Raw genomic sequence first — 22,986 nt, 5'->3', positions numbered from 1 at the left:
GTTCATACACCTTCCCCTATCCTTAAAGTACCTTATCAAACACTTCCCAACACTCAGATCCCCCAAATTCCTCATTTTTGCACAAACCCTAGTTTCTAGCTACAACCTGGCAATTTTCTAGGTTTGGCCTGTGTTTTTCCCTTTTCGACCCCTTCCCCTCACTCAATCTCTGAGATTCCACTTTCCCCTACTTCCTAACATCCCTCCCCACTCCCAAAAATTTCCCCAAGAATTTAGAAGCCCTCTATCCCCTTCATTTCGCTCCATTTCGACAAAATCCCTTGTTTCACACATCGGGACAAGTTTCACTCAAAAGCTGTTTCTGGGCAATCAAAGATGAATTTTGCAAAACTAAGAGAGGTTTTTGTCCACAACATTCCAAGGAAGAAAAACCTCTTTCACTTTTTACACAGGTGTCATGGTTTGAGAGAAATGTCAAAAATACCGGCGAGAACGAAGGTGCTCCAAGGACGGTTGGCCAAAGCACAAAAATCAAGGAAAACGCCCGATCCACTCCAAATTTTGGCCAAAGCCTCTTTTACTGAGCATGGTACTTGATTGGGGACTCCCAACCCAAATTTCAAAAAATTTGGAGAAAATTTTGTCATTTGTGAATGTTTTGTGAAATTTACAGGTTTTTGCTTGTGGAGTGGTCTCACCCCCCGCGCGACCACTCGGGAGGACTGCTCAGAATCACAAAAAGTTGAAATTTTTGGAAAGGGCATGCAAAAACTAGAATTACCTATACTTGGGGTCAACTTGATTTTGAGATTTGGGCCTCCAAAAGCTCAAAATACATCAAAATTTTGACTTTCTGCCCACTTTTTGAGTTGCAGAAAGTGACCTTGGGAGAATTGACTTTTGAGGGGTCAAATCAACTTCAAATCCAGAAATTCCACTTGGGATGGAAAGTAGACACACAGAGCTTTCCAATGAGCCATCTTTCACTTGATTTGGACAATTGGAACCCACTCAAAAAGTGCTGCAAAGGGGCGCGACCACTCGAGCTAAAATTGCCAGTTTTGACTTTTCAAGCCTGCAAACTCTGTTTTTTACCTTGGTTGATCATTTGTACTTGTAAATGATGGATGTATGGATAATTTTCATGGCACATTGATAGATTTAATCTCTCTTAACCCTTCTAGAAGCTTCCTTGATGTAAATAGTGAATATTTAATGCATGGATGAGTTAGCTAAGTTTTAGAGGCAAGTTGTTTTGACTGCCTATTATCTAGTGCTAAGTTTAGAATTAGTTCAAACTGCTCCTAGGAAGCTGAGCTCGAACCCTAGAGGTGGGGAAAGGAGTTAGATGGTCTATATTATGCCTTCTCTTGCTCATTTTCATGGTTGGACTCTTGAGGGAGAAGCTCTATTGTATATTTTACTTGTATCTCTGCAATTTGAGGAAAAGGAAGGCCAGGGTTTTGTAGACATCATTGTGGATTCTTGTGGATTATTGTGTTGATGGTGTGTTTCCTACTTGTCATTGTAAGTGTGTTTATGTGTTCCATCTCTTATTCTATTGCTGCTAATTAAACAAAAGAAGTGATAAAGTTTGAATTCATGCATGCCATGCTCAGCTTTCAATTTTGTTTAATAGTTATGTTTTCCACTGTCTAAAGAGGATTCAAAGTCATTGTTTGCCCTCTTTAGCTCCCTCTTTTTCTTCCTTGATCATCCATCTCAGCTTAAGGCATCAGCACAAACTCCTTCCTTGCCCCAAAGACCCACCTGCAAAAACTGAGCTCAATCCCCACACCCTGAATTGCACTCCCTCCAATTGCCACCAAAAACCCCAAAAACTTTAAATCAACCCTCCTCATCAGTTTACTAGCCTAATATCAGTGTTCCTAATTGGGTCAACTCATCCTATTGAAAGATCTACCGAGTTTGACCGGAGAGAGCCTTCTCATACCCCGTAGGGCTAGCTACGAGGTGAAATGGTTTGATGTTGCCTTGAAGGTTTACCTTCCTCAGCCTAGGTGAATTCCAAGCGCTAACAGGATCCATGATGCTTGATCGGACGGCGGTCGGGTCGATGACATGCTCGGTGGATATGGCAAAGGCGCGACATTATTTAATATTTATTTTCGGGATGCGCGCTTAGGCGGAGGATCATCGGGGTATGGTGTTTAGTAAGGTTTTTCAATGTATTTCGAAAAATCAAATATGCGCGCCGAAACTTTGGTTAAGCGGCAGAAGTGGGTTTTTTGGATTTTTTCATGATTTCAAAGGGGTTATGGGTAGAAAGGGGCTTGTATAGGGTTTTTCTTTGCAAATGATGGTTTAATGAGTGGAATGACTTGATGCAAGGGGGAGAGATGAGGTATAGGTTCATCCAAGTGACCAGATGTCATTTTGATTCCTTTTTTAGAGAACATATGGCTATAATGCCAAGGGGAGGGGTATTTATACAAAATTTGGGGTTTATACACCATGGTGTTAATATTAGTAGGGGAAAGGTGATATAGGGGATTTATATAGTAAAGTTAGAGTTAATATGGATGGGGGGGTGAATGAAGGGAGAAAACACTAAGTTTATTTGTGAACCACTTGGCTTAAAGAGTAGATCAAAATGAAAAGATTTTTACACAAGAAATGTGGCTGGTGGAGGAACAAGAACCACCATGAAACCATAATATTCTTCCATGAATCTTGACTGATGAGGGAGTGTTAGTAATAAAATGAACAAGGGGAAGAGGGAGGTTAGACATGCTTCCTGCTGCAACTTGATGAAGAACACCTTCTCAATTGATTGACTTTGCTTTGGTAAACACAGTTAACACACCTGCAATGGTAAAGATAACCTTTCTGCAACCCCAACTACTTACCTAGCTACTTGCCTAGCATTTTTTTATTTCTTCTTGGAGGGTGCACTTGGACTTGCAGACCCTTACTTGCCTTTTCTTTTCTTTGGCTTTTCTTTTGTTTTTCTATCTACTTCTACCCTTATTTCTTCCAAGGTCCCAGATTATGCTGTTGGGAGCCTTTTTTCTCTACCTAAACTACATGTCTGCCAAGATTAAACAGTTTGGACAGACTCCTTTCTCTATTCTATAACTGAAAAATTTAAAACATGACATGGTCCAGATTAGACTGTTGGTCCATTCATCAAAATTTGAGTTCATACCAGGCTATAATCACAGATTGGATTCTCTTGGAAATATGTGATCTTTGAATCATCAAAGCAAAGCATATTTGGACCTTTTCATAGTCAATCATGAAATATGAAACCTATTGGTATAGGTAGCTAACACCAGGTATAGTGGGATCTTCCCTCCACCGTCACCTTGGGTAGAATCCTAAAGATAATAGTCACTAAGGTTACCAACAACAACAAATATACTTGGGGGAACAATCTACGACGCGATAGCATGCAAGGGCAGAGTAACAAGCTCAATCCCCTTGCCGGATCCTTGACAATAATCCAAGGTTTACCGACAAGTGACCCCAGGCTCCTCGAAAATGGTTAATCCAAGGTTTACCGTTTGTAGTACGTGCGTATCTGGTGTCTTTCCCAATGAAGGAGGATTGATTCCCTCACTGGTTCGGATACGGTCTCGTGCTTCTCCTTTAAGAGGAGCTTTCCCAGAGTACAGATGAAACAGTTGGATTTATCCTACCACAAGATAAGCTACTTGTTTGGTTTTATTGCCTTGGAGAGTTAATTACTCTCCTACTCCAAGACACTAGCCTGATCTATATTGGTGTTTCAGAGCCCTAGTAAATAAAAAGTTACTAAGTTGATTTTACTTTAAGCGCTAATTATTATGGCTTTTCTTTAGGACAAAAGGTAGCGGAGATGAAACTGATGGTGTGTAGACTCGACTCAAATCCACTAGAAAAGATGCACCTAGGATGAAACAAAACAATCTTTCATTTTTCAATGAATTCTCTAGCTAAGAGAGTTGGAGAATGCAAAATTTATAAAGACCAACTTTCTTGGCAATGAAAATCAAAGAAACACTCTCTTTTATCTTTTCCAAAGCACACAACACATGACCACTAATTATTTCACGAAAACTTCCTTTCTCTTTTCAAAGACTTCAAACGCTACTAAAACAAACTTTCCTCAAAAGAGATTTTGTATTTTCCTATTTAACAAAGCATACAAGACTACTTAATAAAAACCAATCTTAAGATCTATGATAATCAAATCAATCTAAGATTTATGAAAACGAAAATCAATTTTAAGATCTATGCAAATTTAAGAGAAATTCACCTAAAAGCAAATCTAATGAGGTAAAAGCCTACAAAATATAATTCCAGGATGTTTTACTCAGTTACAATCCAACCAAGGACTAATTCATGCAGAATCATAAACTAGTCAAAAACAAAATAAAATGTTTTTGTTCTTTTTATTAAGAATGAAATTCACAGCTTAACCAACAAGCCTTCTCGAAATTCCGCAAAGAGACAACACAAAGGTAGGTTTCTCACAAAGGTGGATTTTACGAAAGGTCTGACTTCTAAGAAGACTGAAAAGACTAGGGAGATCCAAGGTTTTTACAACTTCTAAAGCCAAAGTCACTACAAGACCAATGAAAAAATCAACCCTAGGGCTAGAATTTCTATGAACTTCACTAAAACCCTTGACGCTAATGAAACAAGCTCAGATGAAAACTTTTGATAGGTGAACAGTGGATCTGGGCAGCAAAAACAAGTTATAAACAAAATCTAAAAGATAAAAAGGAAAAAATTGAAACTTTCTAGGCTTTTGACAGGGTACACAGGCAGCCTGTTTGCACAGGTGCGGCCACGCTCTGTGTACAAAGCAGCAGTGCGTACAGGTACACACTGTGCTTAACGCAGAGGGTGCGTAATGCTCTCAAAATCAAGAAAAAGAAAAACTAACTTAACCCTAAGCTATTCCACCTAAATTCACAGTCAATCAGTCAAAAACTAGAAAGAAATCAGAGTTTCTCAAATCAAAGTGTCAATCAAAAGTGAAGTCAATCAAATCCATGGATTCCCCAGTATGGTTGCCATTTTGTCATGCGGAAAGAGTCAATTTTGCGGACAAAACCGACCTCCCTAGCAACCAAAGGTCGTCTAGTGACAAACAAAACAATCAAGCACTATATTTCCCTAAATATGCATTTAAAATAAAAGCAACCAGGAGTTTAAGGCTTACCTTTAGTCCAACGCTTGTTTGTTGTAGTCCAGCCTCTCTGATCCAGATGAGCTCCTTCGCCTTGAAGCCTGCATTCACTAACAAGCAAACGATTACATAGCACCTGAATAACTCATATAATAAAACATATTTATCATAAAGACCAAGGAGTTTATGAAACAAATTATATATAACAACTTGTTGAGAAAAATGAACTTTATTGTATTAATTGGAAACAAAAGAAACCATTACAACCAGTGCCTTGGTGTTGTGCAGGTCCCTCCCAGGGTCCAGCAAGAGTTCTCCTTTACTTTGATCAGCTCACCCACTTCCAAATGAAGCTAGGAAAGGATTGGAATCTCTCCTCTCAAGCTCTATAAGGGAGTCCTAATTTCAGCAACATCTACCCTTAGGAATGTTCAACTTTCAACCTCCCCTCCCTCTAGCCCAATGCCTGTATTTATAGTGCTTTGGAGGAAGTTAATCAGGTCCACCATGAATGGGATAAGCCCCTCTTTCAATGGGATATCTCCCCTCTTCATGGGATAAGTTCCTCTTTCATTGGGATGCATGAACCATCTGGAGGCGCTCAATCCACGTCAAACCATCTTCTAGAATGCTCTAGAATCGACCACAAGTAACTTTTTTGAAGTGAAACTTGTGCCTTTTGACCTTTACAGCAGTATGCACCCACCCCTTTACAGACAGAGCGTACAAGTACGTAGGTTTTATGAACTTGAGGTGCGTACATGCAGGTAAGGCTAAGAGAAACTGCGTAACCAGAGTTATATTGACTTTTGAGGACTTTCTCTCTTTTTTGGAGTTTGACATGAGAAGCAGAGGTATGAGACTTGCCAAGGAGGACAATATGACTATTGACGGAGCCATACTGACTGCAAATAGTCATGGTGACAAATTTTAGTGTAACACTTGGCTTTCCATAGGATCACCCAGGGTGTGTGCGGGGCTGAAAGCCACTTCCACCAGATTTGTGCTCCCATGACTGCGTTACTATGTTCAGGGTCCCAAAGACTGATTCCCCCAAGGTTTTTTGGGAGGTAGGTGGTAGCCCACTTGACCAGTGCCCATTTGCAATTATGTCCCGCCAATCCCCATAGGAAGTTCCTTTGAATATCTTTGATTTTTTTGAGAACCCATTTGGGCGTTGCTAAAACTGAGAACAGATACAGAGGCATAGATTGTAGAATAGCTTTGATGAGGATTAACCGACCTGCCAAGTTTGGGGCTTTAAAGGTACAAGAGGTGAGGCGGGATTCAAGCTTGTCGAGGAAAAGTTGCCAAGAGGAGTGCTTGAAGGTGGAATCAGTTAAGGGGGAACCAAGTTACTTGGAGGGGAGAGAGGCAATAGAGAAACCTAGTATGTGAGCTATGGAGGATTGAGTTATGGCAGGAGTATGAAAAAAGAAGATCTGTGATTTAACTGTGTTGATGCTTGCACCAGAGGCGACGGAGAAGTCATCAAGGAGGGATTTGAATTTTCGGGCTTCTTGGACCGAGGGATGCCCAAATAACATGTTATCGTCCACAAATTGCTGATGGGTAATGGCAGGGGAATTATGAAGGGAGATTCCTCTAAGCTGTTGCTCTTGGAGGGCATGCTTTATGGTTCTACCTAGCCCTTCAGCCATAATAACAAATAGGAATGGAAAGAGGGGGTCCCCTTGGCGGATGCCTCTTGAGGGTTAAAAGGGGGTGGAAGGGATTCCATTAACCAGTATGGAGAAGAAAGTTGAGGAGATTAAGCTCATGATCCAGCGAACCCAAATAGGTGTGAAACCAAAGGTTGTTAACATCGATTGAATATACACCCAAATCAATTTGTCAAATGCTTTTTAGAGATCGATTTTTAGTAGCATACTTGCTTTTTTGTGGTGCTTGAGAGAGTGAATGATCTCGTGGGTGAGGATGATTCTGTCTGTGATTTGCCTTCCTTTGACATAACCTGATTGTTCTTGCGAGATGAGCAGGGGAAGCAACGACTTCAAACGTGAGGCTATAACTTTGGAAATGATTTTGTAGATGACATTGCAGAGGGCTATAGGCCTGAATTTTTCCAGCGTATTGGATCGTTCCTCCTTGGGGATGAGAGTGATAAATGTTGCATTCAGGGATGGTAGCACCCAATGGAGAGTTTTAGACTCTTCGACTACCTGCCAAACCTCCTCTTTGATAATATCCCAGAATTTGTGGAAGAAAGTGGAGGTGAAGCCGTCTAGACTAGGAGATTTTCCTTCCTAAGCTACTTCATAGCAGATTCCACCTCTTGAAAGGTTACTGGACGAAGAGGCAATTGATTGTGTTCATCTGTTATTACCCTTGGGATATGAGGGAGAATCTTGTCAATTGCTAGATTTCTGTTGGTGTGAGGTTCTTGATGGACTGATTTGAAGTGGTTGATGAGTTCTTTTTCAATATCCCCATGATTTTCCAGTCGGTCTCCTTGTTGCTTGAGAATTTAGGTGATGTTGTTATGCATTCTCCTTTGGATTGCTGAGCGGTGGAAGAATTTTGTATTCCTCTCACCTTCCTTTAACCATCTTATTCGTGATTTTTGTTTCCAAAGGATTTCCTCTTGTTTTTCTCTTTCATTGATCTGAGTCTGAAGATTATTTTCCTGTTCATTGTGTATTTCAGTCCTACCTTCTTTGATGATGGTTTGCTAGAATTTCTCCATTTCCTGAGCTGGGGCTTTATGAGCTTGAAAAATGTTACCAAAGGTAGCACTATTCCACTGTTTGATTTGCACTTTTAGGAATCTCAACTTTTGCTGAATTTGGAACATTTTGGAACCTGTAGGGGGAAGAAAGATTTTCCAAGCCTGTTGCGCTAGATCTTTGAAATGTGGATGGGTCAATCAGAAGGATTCAAAGCAGAAGGGTCTCCTGGTGGAGTTTCCCAGTTGTTGCCACTTTAGCAATATTGGCCAATGGTTCGACCCTACAAATGGCAGAATAGAGGATGAGAGGTCTCCTCCTAGGTGAATGGTGTTATCTTATAGAAAAATCGATCAAGCCTTGAAGCAATCTGATGAGGACCAGACCTTTTATTATTCCAGGTGAATATTCCATTGTTGATGGGCAAGTCGATTAGCTAGTTGCTTTGTATGAATTCCTTGAAGTACTCATTTTCATTGTCCAATCTGATTCAGCCTCCTGATTTTTCCGCTAATTTGGTGATCATGTTGAAATCGCCTCCCATGATCCAGAGTGGATGGGTTCGGTTGGTGTTGAGCAGTTTGAGCATGTCCAACGTTGTGATTTTGTCCTCAGTAGCTTGCGGGAAATACACATTGGTAAGATGACCATGTACATTGGTCCCTATGATATGGAAGTTAGCTTGAATGAAGTGGTGGTTTGCATTATAATCTGTGAGCGCAATATCTTGTGCATTCCAAGCTACTGCTAATCCACCCGAGGCTCCTATGGCATCCAATGCCATTGTGTGACATCCAAGCCATGTTTTTGAAAGGATGGTACTGAGAAGAGTACTATTACATTTAATTTCTTGCATAAAGAAGATATGAGGTTTCTCCTACTGTATTAAGTTCTTTATCATTCTGTATTTCCAAGGGCCGTTCAACCCTCTTAGATTCCATGATGTGAGCTTCATGGTTCAGGGTTGGGGAGTGGCCTGTAGCACTTGGTGAGTTTAGAAAATCTTCCAGATTATACCAACATTTCCCTGATGAGGATTGTTTTCTGTAGATCTGCCTTTCTCCCTCTTTTCTTAGTGTCCTTGAACAAGTTCTTGCCATCCCACTGACTTCCTGGTTGAATTCCTAGAGATATTTGTTGATGTGCTTTGGAAAGGATGACCTCTAGACTTTCTAAATGTCTCGTCGGGATCTTATCATATTGTTTTTGCTTGCATGCCTACTCAAGGCTAAATATATCCAAGTCTCCTAGGTCAATGCTTTCAGGCTCTTCATCCATTTGCTTGAGATCACTTCTCTTGGTCATGATGTTCGTTGCAAGAGAGGGATCGGTCAGAAGGGTATTGGTGTCCATTCGATTAGGTTTCCTAGCCATTTCTTTAATGGAGGTGGTGGGGGGGGTGGCCTGGGGTTGCTTAGGGACATGGTCAGGAGCTGCATCTGGCTGAGGATTAGTAGAGGGCTGGTTAGGAATCTCATGGGAGTGCATTGGGGGTACAGGGTCCACAGAATCAGTCTGAGCCAGAATATCAAAGCTATTGCTGGTTGAGGGGTTTGGATTACTGGCAGGGGTATTTTTGGGTTGAGAGGTAGAATTTTTGTGATTCCTTTTTTGAGAGTTCACTTTAGTAAAGCCCTCTTGATCAGATTTCCCAGAGGTGGTAGTGGAGAAGGGCTTGGCATTGAGCGGGCAATATCGGAATAGGTGCCCATGTGCATGAAATTTTCGACATCTAAATGGAACATGCTCGTAATATAAAGTCTGAACCCATTCAAAATCATCATGGAATAAACTTACCGAGTTCGGGAGAGCTTTGTTCAGGTGCATGTAGACACAAATGCGGGCATAGGAAGTGTATCTTCTATTTTTTGTTTCCTCTACAACTTTTATGAATTCTCCTAGTCCGTTTCTAATGTCTTTTAAAGATTACTCATCCCAATATTCTAGCGGCAAAGAGTATAGCCAGATCCGGATTGGTGCTAAACTGAGATCTTCTTTATCCAGGTTGAAGCACTGAATCCAGTCACATAAATAAATTCCAGTGGTGTTGAAGAAGTAAGGGCCGTTGTCTAAGACCCTGTTTCGATCTTCTATGCAGTTGAAGATCACTGTGAAAAAGACTTTCGGTCCTAGCTTCAGATTGATGTGTCCTTTTGGTTTCCATTTGGCTACTATCGATCCCTATAAGGCTTTATTTGTTGGCAAAAACCCAATAAATTTCCCAATAAGGGCATGATTTTTCATGTATTAGATCTGGGTGTTGATTCTCTGACTGGGTAGTTCAATCTTAGGTCATTCTACAGCTACAGGTTTGCAGGTTGCAGAGGTTGCTTTAGGTTTCTCATCATTTCCCACTGTGTGTTGCTTCCTGTCCGAGGGTATATCTTCTATACCCTGTGGTTCACTGTATGAATCAATGTTATGCAGATCTGTTTGCGTCTGTGGATCAAAGGCAATGTTAGGATTATTCGTGGCCCGTAGCGTAGGGTTCATCAAAGGGGAAGGCCCCAAGTACTCCCCCATCGGGGAAGCCATTGAGGCTGAGCTATGAGTTGCAAGGTTGGTGGATCAAGGGCACAGTGCTCTGAGCAGTACTCCGTCGCTGAGAGAGGTTAAAACTCTAGGTCGCCATGGTCTTCCAAGTCATAGAAGCTATTCGTCCATATAAAGATTGAATTTAAACATTTAAACATTTTAAAAATATGGAACATATACTTAACCATGGGATTGGCCCCCACTTTGCGAAATTCCTAATCTATAAGTAGGCTTTGTTACAATTTTGTGGGTCAATACCATGACTTATCATTACCAATGCCCAAAAAATCATAGCTTGTTTCATATGATTTTTTTAAATTAATAAATTTAATTAAGAGGGAAAAAAAGGGGAGTTAAATTTCAACCTTTGATTTGTGTATACTAATATGAATATTCTAGAGTATTTAGTGGATGGTAAATCCCTACCATCCAACTAATAATTATTGATAATTAAATAAAACTTTTGGAACCCCTCAACTTTGATAATTAATTAAAATTTTTGTAACACCTCAACTAAATTTTAAACAAACTTTGCACAAACAACTCAAGTTGCACCTGGTTTTAATCGCTTCTATTGAATGGAATTAAATAGAATAAACCCAGAAGTTGAGTACACAGAAACGAGTGTTTTGGATTTACTCAATGATCTCAAACCCTCGTTCTTCTTCACATGGAATTGGTGGCCTGATATGACAAAAAATTGTAGTCCCGAAAAAGAAAAATTCATCTGGACTGCACTCACACTTGAATTAGTCGATGACTGCAAACTAGAAATGGAGAGGTCAGAAACACCAATACCAAACGTTAAGTCTTGTTGTCCCTTACTATCTGTCTCCATTACTCGACATCAATGTTTAGAATAGAAAAATTTCCTGTTGATTGGGGACTCAAGAATTCTGTGACTCTATCTGTGAGCCCTTGTTTATCTGTTTCCTGGACAAAGCTCTCATTAGATGTGAATGATTCAAAAGACATGTTTTGTACAAGATTCTCAAGGAGGCAGAGGGTGAGGCTCACTGTGGGCCTAACCATTATGAGGAGGGTTGTATTAAGATTACAACTGTGTTGGATCTTGTTGGGTAAGTAGTGTTGGTGATGATTGTGAGGTTGGTGGGCTCAACAACCCCCAACAAAGCATTGGGGCCACATATAGTGGTCCTTCAGTAACTACAAGAGGGGCACCTTTTTTATTGGGCTTGGTTATTACATCAAGGGATGTTGTCTCAACTGACGCAAGTGCAACATGGTGCACTTAGAAGTTTTTGCTATGGGAGTGTACTTTTCACTACCATGTATGAGAAGGTGGTTATGCTTCGTCTGATCTTAATAGTGCCAGCGGGGCCTGCCAGGGTCCCACATATACGACGCTGGGCAGCTACAATGCCGTGAGCTAGCGGTCTTGATGTAGGCCATTATTGGAATGCCACTGTAAAGGATTGGTTTAACTCCAATCCTCAGTTGATATTGGAGTATCCGTATCATGTTGTGGACTTCCGGGGAGATCCAGATATGGGGCTTCCTTCGGGAGATGCCTGGGGACCAACAGGTATATTTTTATTTCTGGATATGTATACATATATTTGTTTACATGTATCGTTATGATGTTTTATTTATGATGATGTTGATACCATGCTTGTTTACTTGCAGATGTGGGGTCGCGGGGACGACCACTAGCTTATTTGGTAGGCCAGGATCCTAGGCATATGGGCATCGCAGAGGATGCCCCTGTAGCATAGAGACTGAGGGTAGTGAGGCCACCGGTTGGGTCTCGGGGTAGGCCTGCACGACTAGCATAGTAGCATGAATTAGAGATTGGTGGGACTTCTAGAGAGGGTAGCAGTGCAGTAATGAACGAGGATGCAGAGTGATGGTGCGAGCATGCTGAGGCTGTAGAGGTGTGCATGGAAGATGCAAAGGCTAAGCTGTAGAGTTATTGAGATGCTTGGGGCAGGGTGGAGACTCTGACTAGAGGGTTTCCTATCAATGGATGGGCAGGGATGACGGAGGTCATTGTAGAGAGGATGATGTCACTGAAGCGAGCATGCCGACTAGTTTTGCATTGTATAGCCATGGCAATGGATACAACTGGTCTAATTTTGGCTCCAGATGCAGAGATTGGGCCACCAGAGCCCTACATAAAACTAGATGGTCTTGATGTTATTGGATGTGATTATGTATGTACCAGGGCAAGCACCCATTTATGAGGATGCTCCCCTATATTTTGTTTACTTATGTTTCTTGGTCGTGGGCCAGTGGACTATGTGATATTTTTTGTACTCATCTATTTTTTGATGTACATACGAATTATTTTTTGGCAGCTCTCATCATGTGTCACATGTGTCTATACTTTTGATGTATTTCTTCTTTTGCTTGAGATGTATCTTATGTTAATTTTTTATGTATCTTGATGGTTATGTATACGTGATGCATGCTAGTCTAGGATTTGACTAGCGATGTGATCAGCTGTGTGATTTTGATCCCTTGATATATGTGTAAATATGATATGATAAAAATGTCTAGCTAACCTTTGTGCATGTAGATACCTCTGGAAAAGGCGTGTATCCAAAACTTGAAACATCCTATTTAATTGCGAAACAACTAGATGGGAATCAAGGAATACATGCAGGTGATGGATACCTAAGTGGTGGGAATTGGCGAAGAGGCCTATGACTGTGTCATATTTTGCTTGATTGTTGGTGGTTGATCTGATATACAAGGTGTCTGATCATGAGAGTATGTAGTCCAGGCTGAAACAACGAGGTTTTCCGATCATCGAGATGGGTCATCATCAAACCCATGATGATAAGATGGCCAAGGATACATCTACTAACAAATGATGACCTCTATAGATTCCACATAGAGGTCGGAAACCCTGATACCAACCGTTAAGTCGGGTCGTCCCTTGCTCTCTGTCTCCATTACTCAACATCAATGTTTAGTCCAGAAAAAGATTCTTGTCGATTGGGGACTCAAGAATTCTGTGACTCCTTCTATGAGCACTTGTTTATCTGCTACATGGACGAAGCTCCCGTTAGATGTGAACGATTCAGAAAACATGGTTTTGTACGAGATTCTCAAGTAGGTAGGCATAACCCTTATAAGGAGGGCTATATTAAGATTACAATTGTGTTGGATCTCGTTGGGCAAGTGAAGTTGATGATTATTGTGAGGTTGGTGGGATCAACAACTCGCAACAGAGCATCGGGGCCACATATAGTGGTCCTTCAGTAACTACAAGTGAGACACTTTTTGGATTGGGCTCGGTTATTGCATTGAGGGATGTTGTCTCAGCTCATGCAGGTGAAACATGGTGCACTTAGAAGTTTTTTCTATGGCAGTGTACTTTTCACTACCATGTACAAGCAGGTGGTTATGCTTCCTCCAATATTAATAGTGCTAGCAGGGCCTACCAGGGTCCCATGTATACGTCGCTGGGCAGCTGCGATGCCGCGAGCTAGGGGTGGTGACGTAGGCCATTATTGGAATGCCACTGTAGAGGATTGGTTTAAATCCAACCCTCAGTTGATATTGGAGTATCCCTATCATGGTGTGGACTTCCGAGGAGATCCAAATATGAGGCTTCCTTCAGGAGATTCCTGGGGACTAGCAGGTATATTTTTATTTCTGCATTTGTATACATATATTTGTTTGCATGTATCATTATGATTTTTTATTTATGATGATGTTGATACCATTATTGTTTACTTGTAGATGTGGTGTTGCGGGGACAACCACTAGCCTATTTGGTAGGCCACGATCCTAGGCATATGGGTGTTGCAGGGGATGCCCCTGTACCATAGAGACTAAGGGTGGTGAGGCCACCGGTTGGGCCTCGGGTTAGGCCTGCGTGACCAACATAGAGGGACGAGTTAGAGATTGGCGGGCCCTATAGAGAGAGTAGTAGCGCAACGACGAGCGAGGATGTAAAGTGATGGTGCGAGTGTGCTGAGGCTGCAGAGGTATGCTTGGATGCTGCAAAAGATTAGCTTCAGAGTTATCGAGAAGCTTGGGGCAGGGTGGAGACTCTGACTAGAGGGTTTCCTATCAATGGATGGGCAGGGATAGCAGTGGTAATTGTAGAGAGGATGATGTCATTGGAGTGAACACACCGACTAGTTTTGCATCGTATAGCCATGGCGATGGATACCACTGGTCCAATTTTGGCTCTAGATGCAGAGATTGGGCCACCAAAGCCCTAGATAGACTAGATGGCCTTGATGTTATTAGATGTGATTATGTATGTACCAAGGTAAGCACCCATTTATGAGGATGCTCCCCTATATTTTGTTGACTTATGTTTCCTGGTCGTGGGCCAGTGGACTATGTGATATTTTTTGTACTCATATATTTTTTGATGTATATGTGAGATTATTTTTTGGCAGCTCTCATGACGTGTCACATGCATCTATACTTTTGATACATTTCTACATTTTTCTTGAGATGTATCTTATGTTAATGTTTTATGTATCTTGATGATTATGTATATGTGATGCATGCTAGTCTAGGATTTGATTAGCAATGTTATCAGCTGTGTGATTTTGATCCCTTGATTTATGTGTAAATATGATATGATGAAAATGTCTAGCTAACCTTTGTGCATGAAGATACTTCTAGAAAAGGTGTGTATCCCAAACTTGAAACATCCTATTTAATTGTGAAACAACTAGATGAGAATCAAGGAATACATGTAGGTGATGGATACCTGGGTGGTGGGCATTGGCCAAGAGGCCTATGACTGTGTCATATTCTTCTTGATTATTTGCGGTTGATCCGATACAAAGTCCATTAAAGAGACGAGGTGCCTGGGCATGAGAGTATCGGGTCCAGGTTTCAACAACGAGGTTTTGCGACCATCGAGATGCATCATCAAAAATCCCATGATGATAAGCTCGTGGAGGATACATCTACTAACAAATGATGAAAAAATGATATTTAGAGTGAATCCATGATGAGGTGATCATCATAAAAATTAATTCATGGTGCATACATGTCTACTCTAGCATTTTATGGGTGGAATTTTTTGAGGTAGAGACCATTGACGAGATTTTCCAGGAAAGTCCCATTGGGCTTTGAAAATATGTATGCCCCCATGAGGAGGCAGTGTTTGATGATGTATGGGCCCTTCCAAAGGGTTTCAAACTTTCGAGGTCCTACCACTTCTTGGGCAACATCGCAGCAGAGGACTAACTCTCCCTTGGTATATGTTCGAGGGGTGATGTTGGGATCAGATAAGGCTTTGAACCTCTTCTTGTGTGCTTCATTAGTCTAGAAGGATTGTCGTGTTGAAAATGCATGTGACATAAGGGCCACTTTAGTGCTATGATGGGTTTTGGTTTAGATTCCACATACTAGTCTAGAACTTACTCAGTATATTGTATGGGATTGTTGGTGCCTCATTGATGTCATGAGATGGAATATCCTGTGGGGGTATCCATATCTGGGTCATGCTATTGGCATGACATGGATTCCTTGTATGGGTTACCCTTAGCACTTCTATTGTTGCATGAAAACATGGAAGATATTGGCAATTCCTTGTGTGGTGCAACTGAGAGCAAATTCAACAATAACAATGTGTTATTTTCTCTTGGTTGGAGAGATGCTTGTGTGGAATTTGGATCACTAAGCGGGAGATATCATTAAACTTACTTAGTTCACAACATTAATTTACCAAATGGTTGGGTTTATCACATAGGGAAACTGTGATGGGTGATTTTCTTTGCTAGGTGGTTTTAGATCGTATTTTCCCAATCTAGATTGATGGTGGTGATGGGAGATGTAATGTCAGGAGCCTTGCTGTAGTATACCTACGAGGTATAATATGGGGTACAAAGGGAGGTACCCAAGGGAATAATGTAATAATGGAATGGACCATAGTAATAGATAAGGTGGTTAACCAGTATCATGTAAGGGACCACAAGTAGTTAGCAATAATGTAATAAACCCATGGTATTAGATAGATGGTATTGAGGGAACCATGGTAATGACCCATGGTATTGTATGTATGAGGCCTATATAGAGGCTAGAGATTCCACATTGAGGGATGTCAAGGAATATTGTATAAACAGGCATATGGCTTGTGGAGTGTTCTCCTTCCTTAAGAAGTGAATGTATGGTGTTGCCCTACCTTAAGGGATTGATCAATAAAGAAGAATTTCTATCTATTTCTATTTTATTGTTTCTGGGTTTATTTGCATTGTGTTATATTTTTAGATCAGATCTATAAAAAGTGGTATCAGAGCTATAACAAATGGTATCAGAGCTCTTTCTTGGGCAAAGTGGAGAAAAGATTTTTTTATTTTTACAGGAATTTTTTTTGGTCTACGAGTTTGCAGATCAGATATGTACGTTTTGGTGCAAAATCTACAAAATCTAATTGTAGATCTAGATTGTTTGTGAAAAATACCCGATTTCAAAAAAAAAAATTGGTCGAATCAAAGTTCGGATGAGGGAGATATTGCTAATTTAAAAATCAGTTGGGTTGTAGACATTTTTTTTCAAGGTAGCAAGTTTGCGGCACATATTTGTACATTCTGGTACAAAATATGTAGAATCTAATTGTAGATCTATATTTTTTGTGAAAAAATACCCAAGTTCAAAAAAAAATCAGCCGAATCGGAGTCCGGATGAGGGAGATATTATTGATTTAAAATCAGCGATTTTTCAGCTATTTTTTGTGACGACGGGACAGTTGGAGCACGGATCTGCAATTCCAGTGCCTGGATCGGGATTTCTACCACATGAGAAGATGCATAATGGTTTTTTGATTTCCGAAAATAGGTCATAATAGGGATTCTGAGTAATATTGACGGAATTGTGGCCATTTCAAATTTTCGCCAAGTAAGTGAATTTGTTTCAAAACACTCTTCATGGCAGCTCTTAATTTTATAGGGAAACATGATAACCCTACTATTGAAGAATTCATACACAGACAAAAGTTCACACATGGGACACTTTGGAAGGTTTCAGTGTGGCTTGGTTTCAAAGATGAGGCTGCCAAATGGTGGTTCTCACTTGACAACAAGTAGTTGACCAAACTTTTAGATGCAGAATTTGAAAGAGTCCTTTTAGACAAATGGTATTATGCTAGAAAACAGGAGAATGAGACATGTAAGGGGTTAGATATCATGCATTTTTATTAACAGTAACAAGCATATAGTTTACCTTCATTTAAACAGGAACATGGATAAGCAACTTATCTTGTAATTTAGAAGTCTAGAAGCTAAGGTTGGGACTTTGACTCTCCAACCAACATTAGATTGACTGCATTACAAGATTTCTTGTAGTCAATCACCCCCAAGCTAGGTTTAGAGCTTGAGGAGTGCTCAAAGGAAGATTGGTCATACAGTCAATTTACACTAGGGATCCAAAGATTAAACCATCAGCACTCAGTTATACCAACAATAATTCCCAGTGTCTCCACCCTAAATAGGGAGTCCAAAGACACCTAATCATCTACAATCCATCAATTAAGTCATAAAAACATAAATTTACCTTTGCAACCCTAAGAATCCAAATCAGTTAAAGTCTCCACCCTAAACGAGGAACCCAAATACTCTTGACCCTTCACATGTGACTTATTTCTTCCTTGTCTTTCCATTACCAACATTTTTCGCTGATTTGATTCTTTTGTTCTTGCCTGAGTGTATATCCCTTCCTAATGTTCTTTCAAGGCATTGTCGGCCTTCCTCTTTTCCAACGTGTTGCTCTCTTTCTATCCATTCCTCAACTTGTCCTATCTAAATGTGACTTCTCTCAATTCAATTTTTTGTTCTCATTCCTCGAGAGGCCTCCTCTGTTGGAACTGCCACTTCTAATTAATGCAAAAATCTTATTTTCCCTATTGGCTTGCCCCAAGAGAAGTATGGGTTTGTTCTCCCTCTCGGGGAAGCCCACACACCTCCTTTGACTTCATAAATATGTTGTTAGCTTATTAAAAACACACTAGTGAGCTCATGAATGATATTAAATAACCATCTCCTCCAATTCTCCTAAGCAATCTCCTTCCCAAAGCTCTAAGCCTATGTCCTTGATCTCAGGAAATTCTTTTATTTTACTTACAATACTTACAATTTAAAATAATTTACAACTGGGATTTTGTCACATGCCCCGGTAACCTCGCATGTAAAAGTAGGGATTTAGAATTTTTATACAAATTACCACAAGTAATTAGCCAATTCACAACTCCACAATTCATCATTAACCATTAAATATAATATTCATTAGTACATCGATTAAATTTCCATCAAGACCGTAAGTTGCATAACCATTGCATAACCTTTAACCACCACTGTGGTAGTGTAATGACATAAATTGTCTCATGAATCCTTGCGTCCATTTCTTGATATCCTTAACCATATTAAATAATCATGTACTAGGACATTATGGTTGTCACATCAAATAAAGAACCATCAACATCAAGGACTCGTCATTATCAAACTGACACAAAAGGCAATCACACCATTTGAACACCAATTTACCCTGGAAACCCCGTAGGGTGAAAACCAGCAAAAGTTTAATCTTATTATTAAACGCTCGTGAGGGATTTCACCCCTCACTCAATGGCTTATAAGGGATTCCATCCCTTAACCATTGTTATAAAATCATTACAATGAATTATCATTAAGTTGTCACATAACTAGCTAAAAGCTAATACAATTCTCATGTAATCTTTTACTTACATACCGCCACATACAACATTCCTTGTGGCATGATTGTTCTAGCAATGTACAATCCCGCAACTTGTACTCATCTACATGGACCGTTAATCCTCTTCTTGCCACAACATTAAACTTCACTTTTCTTTGGCTCCAACTGCCATCGCTTCCTGTCAATGTTATCATCAAGCAGCTTTGGCAACAAGATTAGATATCATATTAATCAATCAATAATCAACCTCTAAAAGAGATATTTTAACATCTACTCATATGCATGAGCAAGCATGACATACTATTTAACTAGTACATACACCCAAGTAAATATTGCTTGACCTCCACAACGCTTATTTACACTAATGCATAATTCCCTTTAGGAGTTCTAACTCATTAGTTCTACTAACATGTATAACATATTCGTTATATCTTCATACATGTAATAAACTGTTATTTCCATGCTTAAGCACACATGTTCTTTTCACATAGTTATTTTTCGAGAACTCAGCATAGTCTCCCTAACATACAAAGAACATAACTCCATATCACAATGACTATTCCTTGTTCATACCATTGCTTATCATATTAGCCCTTCTTTAATGTATGCAACAGATATTCCCTTCACTAGAATACTACCATCATTTCATGCAACAATCCACATACTTCTTTCCTAAAGAAAGTAATTATAATCCTCATTTCCCTATCTTCCTATATGAGGGTTTCTCAAGATTCCCTTTCAAGAAATTATTAAATATATCCATCTTTACGCATAAAAATCAAGATACAAAAACAAGGTTTACTTACCCTTTATGCATCAAAATCAAGAAAACAACACAACTCATCTAACAAGACAATCTCTCCAAGAGATTATTATTTTCAAGAAAGTTAACATGATCACCTTCTCTAAGTACACAAAGACTCATATTTCCAAGTCACAATAGCTACCCTTATGTGCATGCAACAAGTGTTCCTTCCTAACACAATTATTTTTACTTCAAGCACATAGTCTTTTCATGAAACAAGTATGGATTCTTGCTCTTGCATGAACACTATTCATGTGTGTCTTTTAAGGAAAGAATATCTATCTTTGTTTTTTCAAAAAGTCTCTTAATAAGTTATTATTTCCATGCATGAAGAATCCTCCCTTTTCCTAAAAAGACACTATATTTGTGGATATAAAACATACGTTTTTCTTCAAGAAGGTTAGAATGATTAGCAATTTCTATTATGCATGCAATGCATAAATTTTCCACAAGAAACTTCTAAATTAACTAGTATCCCAATGCAATAAAGCATATTTCCCTTTCCAATAAAATCCAACTTAACTTCCATTTCTATTATATGCATTCTTTCTTTCCATAAATGCAATATTAACTTCCATTTCTTTAATATGCATTCTCTTTTCCGAAGATGAAATATTTACATCTATTTCTTTAATATGCATTCTCTTTTCGAAAGATGCAATATTTACTTCTATTTCTCTAATATGCCTTCTCTTTTCCAAGAATGCGATATTTACTTCCATTTCTTTAATATGACAAGAATGCAATAATTACTTCTATTTCTTTAATATGCCAAGAATGCAATAATTACTTCTATTTCTTTAATATGCCAAGAATGCATTATTTACTTAGATTTCTTTAATGTGCATTCTCTTCTCCAAGAATGTGATATTTACTTCTATTTTTCTTTAACATGTCAAGAATGCAGTAGTTATTGTTTGAATATGTGTTATTTCTATGAGCAAAATAACATATACTTATCTCTTTAGTTGACCACCAAGAAGCTATCCAAACCGCGGACAGAGCTATATCTCTAAAAACACACAATATAGATCCTATGGAAAACAACAAAGTCAAGACCGACATGATCAATGATTTCCGACTTCGGCATTGTGAGAGCTTCCCGCATCCAACTGAGAAAACGTATGTGCGCTCTGTAGTCCAAGTTCTCAACTTATGCACAGTTGATACTCCTTTGGTTCATAAGCAATTTTGGAAAGTAGACTCTCTCATTCATCAGCTGCAACCTCAGAAAATGCAAATGCCAACAGAAAACGTAGTGACAGTCAAGAGATTTGCCACTCCTGCTATTGCAATACCTCGCACACTCGCCATCTTCCCCTTCCTTCACATTACTCTTTCACTATTACTTCACCAGCATCCATCTCCACCAGGAATACGTGCATCAAAAAACCAAGAACTAAAAATCCCTCCGCCTCAAGCTTAAAAGATTCCTCCGAAAATCCGAAACGATGTGTTATCCATCCACAAGTTCACAACTGAAATACCTTTGCCACCTCTTCCACATCCCGCAGTTCTACCAAATAGTTTTTCCTCCTTTCTTGATTTCATCCTTATTTAGAATTATTTTTCATAACTGATATGTAACTTTTTTCATTTATTTTACCATGAGTCATTTTAGGGATGTTACATACTCCCCCCCTTAACAGGAACACCGTCCTCGGTGTTCATCTCTCGTTTGGAACTTGAGATTTTACTCATGGTATAACCATCTAAACCACACAAAAAGATGATCCTTCCTCTTTAAAATCCAAGATTTCATTCCAATAAATGACAATAACCGAAATAGTAATGATATAATCATCGGAAAGATCAATAGTCACAAGCATCCATAACTACAAAATTATGCAAGTTCTAATTCCCACCACTTGGCCCTTATTCAAATTCAAAAACCAAACTCTATATCAACTTACCATTACTTACCATCTAGTCTTGAAAATCATGAGCACTTCTAAGTAAGAATTTTAATAGTGGTTGGACAACTCATCAACCCTCCATGGTAAGTAATCCTGTAATGTTTGAGAAACAAATTCAATCGCATTAGTCATAATTTTGTGAGTCAAATGAAATAATTTTAACTATCAAACAATTGTGTAATGTTAGATGATTTTTAAATCACAGTACTTTTACAAGTACTTAAGAGCTCATCACTGCTCCACATGCACACTGAATTAACTCTCACTAAAGACATCCACAAAGTACTTCTAGAAGTACCAAAAGAGTACCTAGCTCTCTAATCATCAAACAGTCAATCGCTGCATCATTTGAAAATGGTCTTAGCCCCTACTAAGACTTTCACAAGATTAGTAATACAACAAAGGAATTAAAATTTCCTACAAGATTAATGATACAATAAAGGAAATTAAAATTTCCAATAACTTCTTATTGAGTACTAAATTCATGTCCTGTTAAACGTGCATAACATATTTTACACAACTATACATAGAATTCATCTTCAACATATCATATAGATGATTCGTTAATTTCTTTAGCTATGAGTACCATAATAGGCTAAAGAATTCCCAACCCATAGGAACTAGTTTCCACAACCAAATCGAGTCATTTTCACATCCAGACAGTTTCTTTGATAGAGACCTTACCAGGTCTAACATGGGATTCCACTGGCCAACCAGCTCAAGAATTCCAATGTCCACATAAAATCTTTTCCCTCATTGAGATAATTTATCTCTAGGGAGAGGAAATCCGGGCAGACAAGTACCATCAACCCCTCCGGGCAGGTAACTGCCATCAACCCAAGGCATTCCAGCCTTTCACAATCCGGGCAGACAAGTACCATCAACCCCTCTGGGCAGGTAACTGCCATCAACCCAAGGCATATCCGGGCAGACAAGTACCATCAACCCCTCCGGTCAGGTAACTGCCATCAACCCAAGGCATATCCGGGCAGACAAGTACCATCAACCCCTCCGGGCAGGTAATTGCCATCAACCCAACTATCTGCAACTGTCTTGCATGTTAAATTCCTCTTTTTTTACTCTTTCTCAAAGTAATTTACGTAATGAACCATTTGAACATTATCATTAACAAAGTAAACATGCATGCACACCATACATTTACACTTATCCCTCATCATGGGTCCACAACATCTAGATTGATGGGAAACATATCTGTCATACACGTTGTATGCATGCAAATTTCCCAAATAACATAATTCATGCATATCATATAACATCATTCTTTCTCATTTATGA

This window comes from Pinus tabuliformis, chromosome 5_1 (genome assembly GCF_031772625.1).
Source record: "Pinus tabuliformis cultivar Carrire ecotype Pingquan chromosome 5_1, CPIR1, whole genome shotgun sequence".
Lineage (NCBI taxonomy): Eukaryota > Viridiplantae > Streptophyta > Pinopsida > Pinales > Pinaceae > Pinus > Pinus tabuliformis.
Note: the sequence above shows the minus strand (reverse complement) of the source record.